Source organism: Oncorhynchus mykiss, chromosome 5, assembly GCF_057628025.1.
Source record: "Oncorhynchus mykiss isolate SJ-2025 chromosome 5, ASM5762802v1, whole genome shotgun sequence".
Classification (NCBI taxonomy): domain Eukaryota; kingdom Metazoa; phylum Chordata; class Actinopteri; order Salmoniformes; family Salmonidae; genus Oncorhynchus; species Oncorhynchus mykiss.
The window spans coordinates 7,495,581-7,509,594 of record NC_143026.1 but is presented as its reverse complement, the minus strand read 5'-3'; the positions used below and the strand labels follow the sequence as shown (position 1 = coordinate 7,509,594).

The window sequence follows — 14,014 nt, the reverse complement described above, 5'->3', positions numbered from 1 at the left end:
ACAGTCCAGACATCACAGTTAAACCCAGTCCTCCTGCTCTACAGTTATTGGCACAGTGTTCTAAACTATTTAAAAAGTTGAGCCATCACATCTCACTACAGTCGACCAGAGCTAAGGAGATGCCTCTCCAAAACATATCTATGACTGCATTTACACAGGCGGTCCAATTCTGATCTTTTGCCACTAATCGGTCTTTTGGCCAATCAGATCAGATCTTCCGCCAATAATTGGGCAAAATATCAGAATTGAGCTGCCTGGGTAAGCGAAGCCCAAGTGTCTAACAATTAGATTCCATATGTGAACGAGAAGCTTGTTTGAAGTTAATGTATACCCTTTGTTGACAATGGGTTTAAAGTATTGCGTTGATGGTTCAGGCATACTGTCCCAACCTACACGAGTACGTTCTAATCAAAATGGCTTCAACCACATCCAATTAACACAAGTCTAGTTAGTTAAGTGCTCGTTTCAAACCATTTAAAGGTTTGTATTTCATGCATCCCTAGTATTGGGTAATCATGCTCTGAAGAGCTCCGTTGGGAAATGGCACATTCTGTGAAAGTGGCGAGGTTAATAGTAGCACGGGTAAAGTGGGCCTTTTGTTTGCATGCCAGGTTAAAGAAGATGGATGCTGTGATTTAAGGGCCAGTGCCATTAAACCTAGCCAGAATGACCTCTTTAGTTTGGGCTCCTGAATGGAAATAATTACCTAGCGAAGAAGTCAATCCATTAGCTGTGTTAGTATGCCTGTCAATAAGGCATTTCCTGGCGTTAGCTGTGCTAGTATGCCTGTCAATAGGGCATTTCCTGGCGTTAGCTGTGTTAGTATGCCTGTCAATAAGGCATTTCCTGACGTTAGCTGTGTTAGTATGCCTGTCAATAGGGCATTTCCTGGCGTTAGCTGTGTTAGTATGCCTGTCAATAAGGCATTTCCTGACGTTAGCTGTGTTAGTATGCCTGTCAATAAGGCATTTCCTGACGTTAGCTGTGTTAGTATGCCTGTCAATAAGGCATTTCCTGACGTTAGCTGTGTTAGTATGCCTGTCAATAAGGCATTTCCTGGCGTTAGCTGTGTTAGTATGCCTGTCAATAAGGCATTTCCTGACGTTAGCTGTGTTAGTATGCCTGTCAATAAGGCATTTCCTGGCGTTAGCTGTGTTAGTATGCCTGTCAATAAGGCATTTCCTGGCGTTAGCTGTGTTAGTATGCCTGTCAATAAGGCATTTTTTAAACTTTTACTTGATACTGCAAATCATCAAACGTAGCCTACCTCAAATTGCAGTTATTTTCCATACTCCTTTGCTTTTTGTCATTTTTGCAGACAATGATGGACATAGTCATACAATAGTTAGCTGTGTACGCCTGTCAATCAAATGTGAAATGCCTGTCAATCAAATGTAAAATGCCTGTCAATCAAATGTGAAATACATGTCAATCAAATGTGAAATGCCTGTCAATCAAATGTGACACGCCTGTCAATCAAATGTGAAACTAGTTGATGGCACGTCATGCTACTGAACCGTGCACAGTTCCTTTGGGTACATACATATATATATATATATATATATATATATATATATATATATATATATATATATATATATATATATATATATCATATCTGCAGCCTCCTTTACGAGTTACCTCCCATTGTCCATCTGATTCCGTTACCAAAAGCTCAACCCTGATTCAAACCACAAAGCATGTCACATCATAGGTGTTCTGTTGTTTCATTATTAGTCACTACTCCAGTGTGTGCCTGTAGTTGCTTAGTAATTCATAAAAAATACACCATTTCAGGTCACACAGCTCAGACAAGCTCCGCCACAGGTCTGCACTCTGCACACAACTACCAGCTGCTGACAAACATGTTTCAGGCCTACCTGGTATAATTTAATCGCATGTATACGAACGAGGTCGTGGGTCAGAACAGTGAAACCATTGCTAGTACTCCGGTAACATAGCTGCAGACAGGTGACAGCCATCTTTAATGTTTATGACAGAGCTCCCCTTCCCCTACCTCTGGTGATGTCATCAGGGTCCTGGTTTTATTAATAAATCATGCATGGCAGCGGGAGCTTGGGTTTCAACGCGAGTTTCATTCCTAAAATAATCCACCGCTTTAAATGATCTCAGCAGAGAGAGAGAGAGAGAGAGAGAGAGAGAGAGAGAGAGAACACTTTCTAAAACAATAAACTAATCAACGTCGGAAACCGAAGAAACAACTCGCCTTACAGGGCACCGAAGGGCCAATCGGGCCTCACGCATTGACAGACAGTCTAATGGGCATCGCCGGTTGGTCCTCGTCTAACTGGTGAGTGTGAGGTACATCCATGTAAAGTTATGGATGGATCCTAGCTTGATACAGTATGTATTTATTAGTTAGAGATAAATCAGTGTCTCAATGTCAATGGGAGATGTGGGTTTCTCGCACAGATCTGAGATTAGGATTCAGTTTAATAGTCAGTGTCATCACTACCAGATCAGATTAAAATATTATCTAAATATTACATAGAGGAAATTCACTTTACTCAGAGCATAAAAGCTAGCAAATATAATGTAAATGCATATTTTAAATAAATGCATATTTTAATCATGATTATTAGAAAGCAAATTACGGACTATTCCTTCAAAGCTCAGTTGTCCTGAGTCTGCACAACTCTGCCAGGACCTAGGATCAAGAGAGACACTCAAGTGTTTTAGTACTATATCTCTTGATACAATGATGAAAATAATCATGGCCTCTAAACCTTCAAGCTGCACACTGGACCCTATTCCAACTAAACTACTGAAAGAGCTGCTTCCTGTGCTTGGCCCTCCTATGTTGAACATAATAAACAGCTCTCTATCCACCGGATATGTATCAAACACACTGAAAGTGGCAGTAATAAAGCCTCTCTTGAAAAAGCCAAACCTTGACCCAGAAAATATTTAAAAAATTATCGGCCTATATCGAATCTTCCATTCCTCTCAACATTTTTAGAAAAGGCTGTTGCGCAACAACTCACTGCCTTCCTGAAGACAAACAATGTATACGAAATGCTTCAGTCTGGTTTTAGACCCCATCATAGCACTGAGACTGCACTTGTGAAGGTGTTAAATGACCTTTTAATGGCATCAGACCGAGGCTCTGCATCTGTCCTCGTGCTCCTAGACCTTAGTGCTGCTTTTGATACCATCGATCAACCACATTCTTTTGGAGAGATTGGAAACCCAAATTGGTCTACACGGACAAGTTCTGGCCTGGTTTAGATCTTATCTGTCGGAAAGATATCAGTTTGTCTCTGTGAATGGTTTGTCCTCTGACAAATCAACTGTACATTTCGGTGTTCCTCAAGGTTCCATTTTAGGACCACTATTGTTTTCACTATATATTTTACCTCTTGGGGATGTCATTCGAAAACATAATGTTATCTTTCACTGCTATGTGGATGACACACAACTGTACATTTCAATGAAACATGGTGAAGCCCCAAAATTGCCCTCGCTAGAAGCCTGTGTTTCAGACATAAGGAAGTGGATGGCTGCAAACTTCCTCCTTTTAAACTCGGACAAAACAGAGATGCTTGTTCTAGGTCCCAAGAAACAAAGAGATCTTCTGTTGAATCTGACAATTAATCTTGATGGTTGTACAGTTATCTCAAATAAAACTGTGAAGGACCTCGGCGTTACTCTGGACCCTGATCTCTCTTTTGACGAACTTATCAAGACTGTTTCAAGGACAGCTTTTTTCCATCTACGTAACATTGCAAAAATCAGAAACTTTCTGTCCAAAAATTATGCAGAAAAATGTATCCATGCTTTTGTTACTTCTAGGTTAGACTACTGCAATGCTCTACTTTCTGGCTACCCGGATAAAGCACTAAATAAACTTCAGTTAGTGCTAAATATGGCTGCTAGAATCCTGACTAGAACCAAAGAAATGTATCATATTACTCCAGTGCTAGCCTCCCTACACTGGCTTCTTGTCAAGGCAAGGGCTGATTTCAAGGTTTTACTGCTAACCTACATAGCATTACATGGGCTTGCTCCTACCTATCTCTCTGATTTGGCCCTGCCGTACATACCTACACGTACACTACGGTCACAAGACGTAGGCCTCCTAATTGTCCCTAGAATTTCTAAGCAAACAGCTGAAGTCAGGGCTTTCGCCTATAGAGCTCCATTTTTATGGAATGGTCTGCCTACCCATGTGAGAGACGCAAACTCAGTCTCAACCTTTAAGTCTTTACTGAAGACTCATCTCTTCAGTGGGTCATATGATTGAGTGTAGTCTGGCCCAGGAGTGTGAAGGTGAATGGAAAGGCTCTGGAGCAACGAACCGCCCTTGCTGTCTCTGCCTGGCCGGTTCCCCTCTTTCCACTGGGATTCTCTGCCTCTAACACTATTACAGGGGCTGAGTCACTGGCTTACTGGTGCTCTTTCATGCCGTCCTTAGGAGGGGTGCGTCACTTGAGTGGTTTGAGTCTGGGATCTTCCTGTCTGGGTTGGCGCCCCCCCTTGGGTTGTGCCGTGGCGGAGATCTTTGTGGGCTATAATCGGCCTTGTCTCAGGATGGTAAGTTGGTGGTTGAAGATATCCCTCTAGTGGTGTGGGGGCAGTGCTTTGGCAAAGTGGGTGGGGTTATATCCTTCCTGTTTGGCCCTGTCCGGGGGTATCATTGGATGGGGCCACAGTGTCTCCTGACCCCTCCTGTCTCAGCCTCCAGTATTTATGCTGCAGTAGTTTATGTGTCAGGGGGCTAGGGTCAGTTTGTTATATCTAGAGTACTTCTCCTGTCTTATCCGGTGTCCTGTGTGAATTTAAGTATGCTCTCTCTAATTCTCTCTTTCTTTCTCTCTCTCTGAGGACCTGAGCCCTAGGACCATGCCTCAGGACTACCTGGCATGATGACTCCTTGCTGTCCCCAGTCCACCTGGCCGTGCTGCTGCTCCAGTTTCAACTGTTCTGGTCTGCGACTATGGAATCCTGACCTGTTCACCGGACGTGCTACCTGTCCCAGACCTATTATTTGACCATGCTGGTCATTTATGAACATTTGAACATCTTGGCCATGTTCTGTTATAATCTCCACCCGGCACAGCCAGAAAAGGACTGGCCACCCCTCATAGCCTGGTTCCTCTCTAGGTTTCTTCCTAGGTTTTGGCCTTTCTAGGGAGCTTTTCCTAGCCAACGTGTTTCAACACCTGCATTGCTTGCTGTTTGGGGTTTTAGGCTGGGTTTCTGTACAGCACTTTGAGATATTAGCTGATGTACGAAGGGCTATATAAATACATTTGATTTGATTTTGATTTCATCTTTATTTTGGCACTCTTTTTTTTTAGACTTAGCCTAATCTTAGTCATTTTGACTAAAATATAATTAACCACTTCTGGGAAAATTGGGAAACACTAAACAAACAACAGCACGAAGAGTTATCTATCCAAAATAGAGATGTATGGGTAAACCACTTCTCCAATCTTATTGGCTGTATAACAAACAACCAACCGCAAAAACATATACATGATCAAATACAAATCTTAAAATGAACTATTAAAGACGACCAGAACCCACTGGATTATCCAATTACATTGAATGAACTACAGGACAAAGTACAAAACCCTCCAACGCAAAAAGGCCTGTGGTGTTGATGGTATCCTCAATGAAATGATCAAATATATAGACCACAAATTCCAATTGGCTATACTTAAACTTTTTAACATCATCCTTAGCTCTGGCTCAATATTTGGAACCAAAGGACTGGTCACCCAAATCCACGAAAGTGGAGACAAATTTGACCCCAATAACTACCGTGGGATATGCATCAACAGCAACCTTGGGAAAATCCTCTGCATTATCATTAACAGCAGACTCATACATTTCCTCAGTGAAAACAATGTACTGAGCAAATGTCAAAATGGCTTGGTGCCAAATTACCGTACGACGGATCACGTATTCACCCTGCAAACACTCATTGACAAAGAAACAAAACAAAACAAAGGCACAGTCTTCTCATGCTTTGTTGATTTCAAAAAAGCTTTTGACTCAATTTGGCATGAGGGTCTGCTATAAAAAAAAATGGTAAGTGGTGTTGGGTGGAAAACATACGACATTATAAAATCCATGTACACAAACAAAAAAAGTGTGCGATTAAAATGTGCAAAAAACACACATTTTTTTCCACAGGGCCGTGGGGTGAGACAGGGATGCAGTTTAAGCCTCCCCTCTTCAACATACAGTACCAGTCAAAAGTTTGGACACACCTACTCATTCCAGGGTTTTTCATGTCAGATCCACTTCACCATCCGTTTTACACCCAAAGATCCCTTTAATTAATGGATGATCTACTGGGGGACTGGTATTGGGTATTATTATATTAAATAATAGTAGTTGAGACTCTGTATCCTATGTAGGTGTAGGTTAACAATACTTCCAGTGGAATTTGGGGCTGGCCCATAGATAGATAGACAGATAGACAGACAAATACAGACAGACAGATAGATAGATAGATATATAATTACTAGAAAGGACAAAGCCCCTCAGACCCCAGCAATTTGACACTCACGGTTTCACTCAATGTGAATGGGACTGTCCGTTCTAGTAATTCTATTTCTATGGTGTGAATTGTTTCCCACCCCGGGGCGATAGCCCTGTAATCCAGATCTCTGGTTCAGATTACAGCAAGGGGATTAGGTCTGTCTGACTGGCTGCCTGCACCAAACACTCTGACGTCCACCATCGCTCCCCACGTCATCATATCAAGTCGTCATATACCCCAATGTATAGTGGTAAGGAACTCCTATTTCAGGAGTGTTGTTAATCTGTCTTTGTTCCTAGTTCTTTACCATGGCCATAACCATTCAAATACAACAAATGTCCTTTTAACAGATGTTACAAACAATGTTCACTACCGTTCAAAAGTTTTGGGGTCACTTAGAAATGTCCTTGTTTTCCATGAAATGAGGAAATAGGAAATATAGTTAAGACAATGACAAGGTTTAAATAATGATTTTAAATATTATAAATTATAAAGGTTATAAATAATGATTTTGAACTGAAGTAATAAAAATTGTGTCCTTCAAACTTTGCCTTCGTCAAAGAATCCTCCATTTGTAATCTGAAGAGATTTCACCGCATGCTTCCTGAAGCACCTCTCACAAATTGGATTAGCTTGATGGGCACTTCTTACGTGCTATACTCCATTATAGACAGAATACCAGCTGACTGCTTCTTCCCTAAATAGTTTTTGCATAGTTTGGAGCTGTGCTTTGGGTCATTGTCCAGTTGTAGGAGGAAATTAGCTACAATTATGCGCCCGTCCACAGGGTATGGCATGGCGTTGCAAAATGGAGTGATAGCCTTCCTTCTTCAAGATCCGTTTTACCCAGTACAAATCTCCCACTTTACCACCACCAAAGCATCCCCAGACCATCACATTGCCTCCACCATGCTTGACAGATGGCGTCAAGCACTCCTCCAACATCTTTTCCTTTTTTTCTGCGTCTCACGAATGTTCTTCTTTGTGATCCGAACACCTCAAACTTAGATTTGTCTGTCCATAACACTTTTTTTCCAATCTTCCTCTGTCCAGTGTCTGTGTTCTTTTCACATCTTAATATTTTATTTTTATTGGCCACTCTGAGATATGACTTTTAGTTTGCAACTCTGCCTAGAAGGCCAGCATCCCGGAGTCGCCTCTTCACTGTTGACGTTGAGACTGGTGTTTGGCGGGTACTATTTAATGAATCTGCCAGTTGAGGACTTGTGAGGCGTCTGTTTCTCAAACTAGACACTCTAATGTACTTGTCCTCTTGGGGCCTTGGGGCCTCCCACTCCTCTTTCTATTCTGGTTAGGGCCAGTTTGCGCTGTTCTGTGAAGGGAGTAGTACACAGCGTTGTGCGAGATCTTTAGTTTCTTGGCAATTTATTGCATGGAAAAGACTTCATTTCTCAGAACAAGAATAGACTGAAGAGTTTCAGAAGAATGTTCTTTGTTTATGGCCATTTTGAGCCTTTAATCGAACCCACAAATGCTGATGCTCCAGATACTCAACTAGTCTAAATAAGGCCAGTTTTATTGCTTCTTTAATCAGGACAACAGTTTTCAGCTGAGCTAACATAATTGCAAAAGGGTTTTCTAATAATCAATTAGCCTTTTAAAATGATAAACTTGGATTAGCTAAGACAACGTGCCGTTGGAACACAGGAGAGATGGTTGCTGATAATGGGCCTCTGTACACCTACGTAGATATTACATTACAAATCTGCCGTTTCCAGCTACAATAGTCAACAACATTAACAATGTCTACACTGTATTTCTGATCAATTTGATGTTATTTTAATGGACATAAAATGTGCTTTTCTTTCAAAAACAAGGACATTTCTAAGTGACTTTTGAATGGTAGTGTAAATTAGCAAAGAGTGGATGGGAGTCAAATTAAGACAGAATCATTGATGGGGGTCAACATGCTCAGAGGGTGTGTATTTGGGGGTAGAGAGGGTAAAGATGTAGGCTAGACGTGGCAGCTGTGGGGTGTCTGGGGTCCGGTGGCAGGTTGTCAACAGGGGAGGGTGGGTACACCCACATCACAGTCCCTCAAAGTGGCTATTCAGAGGTCCTGTACAACACCTACGGAAGAATAGGAAGGGCAAACAAACACACACACACACGCACGCACGCACACACACACACACACACAAATGCACCTGCACTGTGATAGTCTCAGAGGTCCATTAAAAGCGCAGAGAGCATCATGAAGAACAAGGAACACACCAGGCAGGTCCGAGATACTGTTGTGAAGAAGTTTAAAGCCGGATTTGGATACAAAAATATTTCCCAAGCTTTAAACATCCCAAGGAGCACTGTGCAAGTGATAATATTGAAATGGAAGGAGTATCAGACCCCTGCAAATCTACCAAGACCTGGCCGTCCCTCTAAACTTTCAGCTCATACAAGGAGAAGACTGATCAGAGATGCAGCCAAGAGGCCCATGATCACTCTGGATGAACTGCAGAGATCTACAGCTGAGGTGGGAGACTCTGTCCATAGGACAACAATCAGTCGTATATTGCACAAATCTGGCCTTTATGGAAGAGTGACAAGAAGAAAGCCATTTCTTAAAGATATCCATAAAAAGTGTCGTTTAAAGTTTGCCACAAGCCACCTGGGAGACACACCAAACATGTGGAAGAAGGTGCTCTGGTCAGATGAAACCAAAATTGAACTTTTTGGCAACAATGCAAAACGTTATGTTTGGCGTAAAAGCAACACAGCTGAACACACCATCCCCACTGTCAAACATGGTGGTGGCAGCATCATGGTTTGGGCCTGCTTTTCTTCAGCAGGGACAGGGAAGATGGTTAAAATTGATGGGAAGATGGATGGAGCCAAATACAGGACCATTCTGGAAGAAAACCTGATGGAGTCTGCAAAAGACCTGAGACTGGGATGGAGATTTGTCTTCCAACAAGACAATGATCCAAAACATAAAGCAAAATCTACAATGGAATGGTTCAAAAATAAACATATCCAGGTGTTAGAATGGCCAAGTCAAAGTCCAGACCTGAATCCAATCGAGAATCTGTGGAAAGAACTGAAAACTGCTGTTCACAAATGCTCTCCATCCAACCTCACTGAGCTCGAGCTGTTTTGCAAGGAGGAATGGAAAAAAATGTCAGTCTCTCGATGTGCAAAACTGATAGAGACATACCCCAAGCGACTTACAGCTGTAATCGCAGCAAAAGGTGGCGCTACAAAGTATTAACTTAAGGGGGCTGAATAATTTTGCACGCCCAATTTTTCAGTTTTTGATTTGTTAAAAAAGTTTGAAATATCCAATAAATGTCGTTCCACTTCATGATTGTGTCCCACTTGTTGTTGATTCTTCACAAACAAATACAGTTTTATATCTTTGTTTGAAGCCTGAAATGTGGCAAAAGGTCGCAAAGTTCAAGGGGGGCCGAATACTTTCGCAAGGCACTGTATATAAACACCTAGATGATAAACAACCCCATAAACCTACAAAACCCCTGCACAGTACAAAAACACATACATCACCCATGTCACACCCTGACCTAACCAAAACAGTAAAGAAAACAAAGAATACTCAGGTCAGGGCGTGACATTGGGGAAGGCCCTTTCCTGTTTCAGCATGAAAATGCCCCTGTGTACAAAGCGAGGTCAATACAGAAATGGTTTATCAAAATTGGTGTGGAAGAACTTGACTGGCCTGCACAAAGCCCTGAACTCAACCCCATCGAACACCTATGGGATGAATTGGAATGCTAACTGAGAGCCAGGCCTAATTGCCCAACATCAGTGTCCGACCTAACTAATGCTCCTGTGGCTGAATGGAAGCAAGTCCTTGCAGCAATGTTCCAACATCTAGTGGAAAGCCTTCGCAGAAGAGTGGAGGCTGTTATAGCAGCAACGGGACTAGACCGACTAGATATTTTTGATTCTGTAACGAGATGTTTGATGAGCAGGTGTCTACATACTTTTGGTCATGCAGTGTATGTTTTTAGACATTTTTACAAATGAATCTAAAATTAAATGCTGAAATGTCTTGAGTCAATAAGTATTCAACCCCTTTGTGATGCCTAAATAACTTCAGGAGTAAACATGTGCTTAACAAGTCACATAATATGTTGCATGGACTAACTGTGTACAATAATGGTGTTTTTGAATGACTACCTCATCTCTGTACCGCCACACATACAATTATCTGTAAGGTCCCTCAGTCGAGCAGTGAATTTCAAACACAGATTCAACGACAATGGCCAGGGAGGTTTTCCAATGACTCGCAAAGAAGGGCACCTTTCGGTAGATGGGTAATCATTTTTAAAAAGCGGACACTGAATATCCCTCTGAGCAAATATTCCAAAACAAACATCCTGTTTTCAATAAGGCACTAAAGTAAAACTGCAAAACATGTGACAAAGAAAACAGCTTTATGTCCTGATTACAAAGCATTATGTTTTTGGTAAATCCAATAACACATCACTGAGTACCACTCTTAATTTTTTGAAGCATAGTGGAGGCTGCATCATGTTGCTTGTATTCGTTAAGGACTGTGGAGTTTTTTAGGATAAAAAATAAACAAGCTATTAATTTCACTTTGGATGGTGTATCAATACACCCAGTCACTACAAAGATACATGTGTCCTTCCTAACGCATTTGACGGAGAGGAAGGAAACTGTTAAAGGATTTCACTATGAGGCCAATGGTGATTTTAAACCACTTACAGAGCTAATCCAACACAACAAATTACTGAGTACAACTCTTCATATTTCCAAGCATGGTGTTGGCTGCATCATGTTATGGGTATGCTTGTCATTGGCAAGGACTGGGGAGTTTTTTAGGATAAAAAGAAAAGGAATAGAGCTAAGCACAAGCAAAGTCCTAGAGGAAAACTTTGTTCAGTCTCCTTTACAACAGACACTGGGAGACAAATCCACCTTTCAGAAGGACAATAACACTGGAGTTACTTACCAAGACGACATTGAATGTTCCTGAGTGGCCTAGTTACAGTTTTTGACTTAAATCAGCTTAGAAAATCTATGGCAAGACTTAAAAATGTCTGTCTAGCAATGATCGACAACCAACTTGACAGAGCTTGAAGAATTTTAAAAAGAATAATGAGCAATTATTGTAAAATCCAGGTTTGCAAATCTCTTAGCGACTTACCCAGAAAAACTAACAGCTGTAATCGCTGCTAAAGGTGCTTCTAACATCTATTGACTCAGGGGGGTGAATACTTGTATCTTTCCAATCAAAATATGAGTGTTTTGTTTTCCATTAATGCAAATAAATTAAATGGTAGAATTGGCAACAAAACAATGACAATTAAATTAATTTTAATCCCATTTTGTAACACAACAGAATGTGGGGAAAAATCACAGGGTGTGAATATTTTCTGAAGGAACTTTCTATTTGATTCTTCTAGAGAATATTGTCGCTGGACCTGCTATAACTTCATGTTTGTGGTTGTCCTCAGGATGTCGGGCGATGCCTTCAAAACTGGCCACTAGGGGCAATGGTGAACACTATTACCATCAAGTAGGCTTGCGGCGTGTTACGGCGTTGTCGATGGGGATGACGGATGGGCGTAAGCCGCGTTCAATCCCAGTGCTTGGCAACCTTAACCCTTAACTTGATGACTGTGGTCCAGGGTCCGGTTTCCCAAAAAGCAGCTTAAGGCTAAGTTCATCGTTAGAACCATCGAGTTCAGAGCCACTAAACAGAGCACAAGACTGGTCTCTCACTGGTATTATAGTCAGTCAAAACACATTTTAAGCTCTATATTTTATTTTTTTAAATGTTATTATTAGCTTTTATTTATTCAGGGTAGCCCAATTTAGACCACAGTCTTATTCCCATTGGTGCCCTGGGTACAAACATTTTCTCAAAATAGGAAGAACAATGTACTTTACAATTAAAACAAGAAGAATAAAAAGAAGCACAAGACACAAACTCAACACCACAACCTCACAATTTCAACAAATATACCACCGCAATCAATCGAAGCAACTGCAATCCTCAATGAATTCATTCACCACCAGAGTCGAGACCAGAGGGACCTCAAGAGTTAATCAATCCTGAGAGCGTGTTTGGTAGCTCATTCTTTTATACTTCAGAAAGGAAGTTAGGTAAGCTAATAAGTAATGGATAGTGTCAACACTCGCACAACTCGTGTGTGTGTGTGTGTGTGTGTGTGTGTGTGTGTGTGTGTGTGTGTGTGTGTGTGTGTGTGTGTGTGTGTGTGTGTGTGTGTGTGTGTGTGTGTGTGTGTGTGTGTGTGTGTGTGTGTGACATTACACACAGGTTGGCTGGTCAAAAAATCTATTTGAAATAAATTGCCCAGGGAGCCTGTGAGACTTTGATAAATGGAGCCTGATTATTTTGAAGCTGTGTGTACATGGACAGGGTCGGCGCTAGAGAAAACCGTGTCAGTTTTCTGGCAGGTAGAGACATGTGTGTCAGCAGCTCTACAGAGAGACTCTGGTTGTAGACACCTGACATCCAAAAATAGTATAGGTTTATATTCTATTTTGTTGAGAAAATTAAATATTTGTGTGTGTGTGTGTGTATGTGTGTGTGTGTGTGTGTGTGTGTGTGTGTGTGTGTGTGTGTGTGTGTGTGTGTGTGTGTGTGTGTGTGTGTGTGTGTGTGTGTGTTTGTGTGTGTGTGTGTTTGTGTGTGTGTGTGTGTGTGTGTGTGTGTGTGTGTGTGTGTGTGTGTGTGTGTGTGTGTGTGTGTGTGTGTACTGTACGCATGTGAGTGTGAAATGGTTACTATATATGCAGTAGGGTCAGTAATTATTGGATCCCTTGATGAAGATTAACAAATTATAAAATTATTATAATTATTATAAAATAAATAATACAAATAGTGAGCTATATTTTATGCTGAAAAGAAAATGTATATATTATTTATACAATTGCTCAGAGAAAGAGATTTTGTTTAACAAGTTATAAAACAAAATCTCAAAAAAGATATTAGTAAAAAAATATTGGATCCCCTGTTTTCAATGCTTCAGCACACTGCCTTGCGATGATAACGACACTGGATCTTTTTCAACAATATTTTATGAGATCGGAGAACACACGGGAAGATACCATTCCTCCATACAGAATCTCTCCAGATCTTTGATATCTTTTATCTGCCCTTATGGACTGCCTTCAATTCAAACCACAGGTTTTCAAAAGTCCGGCGTTTTAACCCCTATATTATCACTTTGTAGTACTTATTACAAAATATATTTCTCTGAGCAATAGGAAACTTTTTTATTGAGCATATAATATAGATCAGAATTGTTTTATTTTTTATATTATATATTTTTTGCTTATCTTTATCAAGGGATCCAACAATTACACAGTATGTGTGTGAAAAGAGTTTCAAACCACAAATTACTCTCTAATAGCCAGTGTCCCAATTTGGCACCCTATTCCCTATACAGTGCACTACTTTTGACCAGAACCCATAGGGTGCCATTTGGGACGCAGAGAATATCTTGTATGAATTACAGCTTCTTAGCC

The 14,014-nt window shown here is 41.0% G+C and overlaps 1 long non-coding RNA gene across 1 annotated transcript; it reads left to right on the top strand.

Annotated features, from left to right (window-relative positions):
• The first annotated feature begins 2,143 nt into the window (after positions 1 to 2,143).
• On the top strand, positions 2,144 to 5,280 carry LOC149983159 (uncharacterized). The gene is made up of 3 exons (XR_016496411.1): positions 2,144 to 2,311; positions 4,436 to 4,554; positions 4,846 to 5,280. It is a non-coding gene; the product is annotated as an uncharacterized LOC149983159 (long non-coding RNA).
• Positions 5,281 to 14,014: the final 8,734 nt, after the last annotated feature.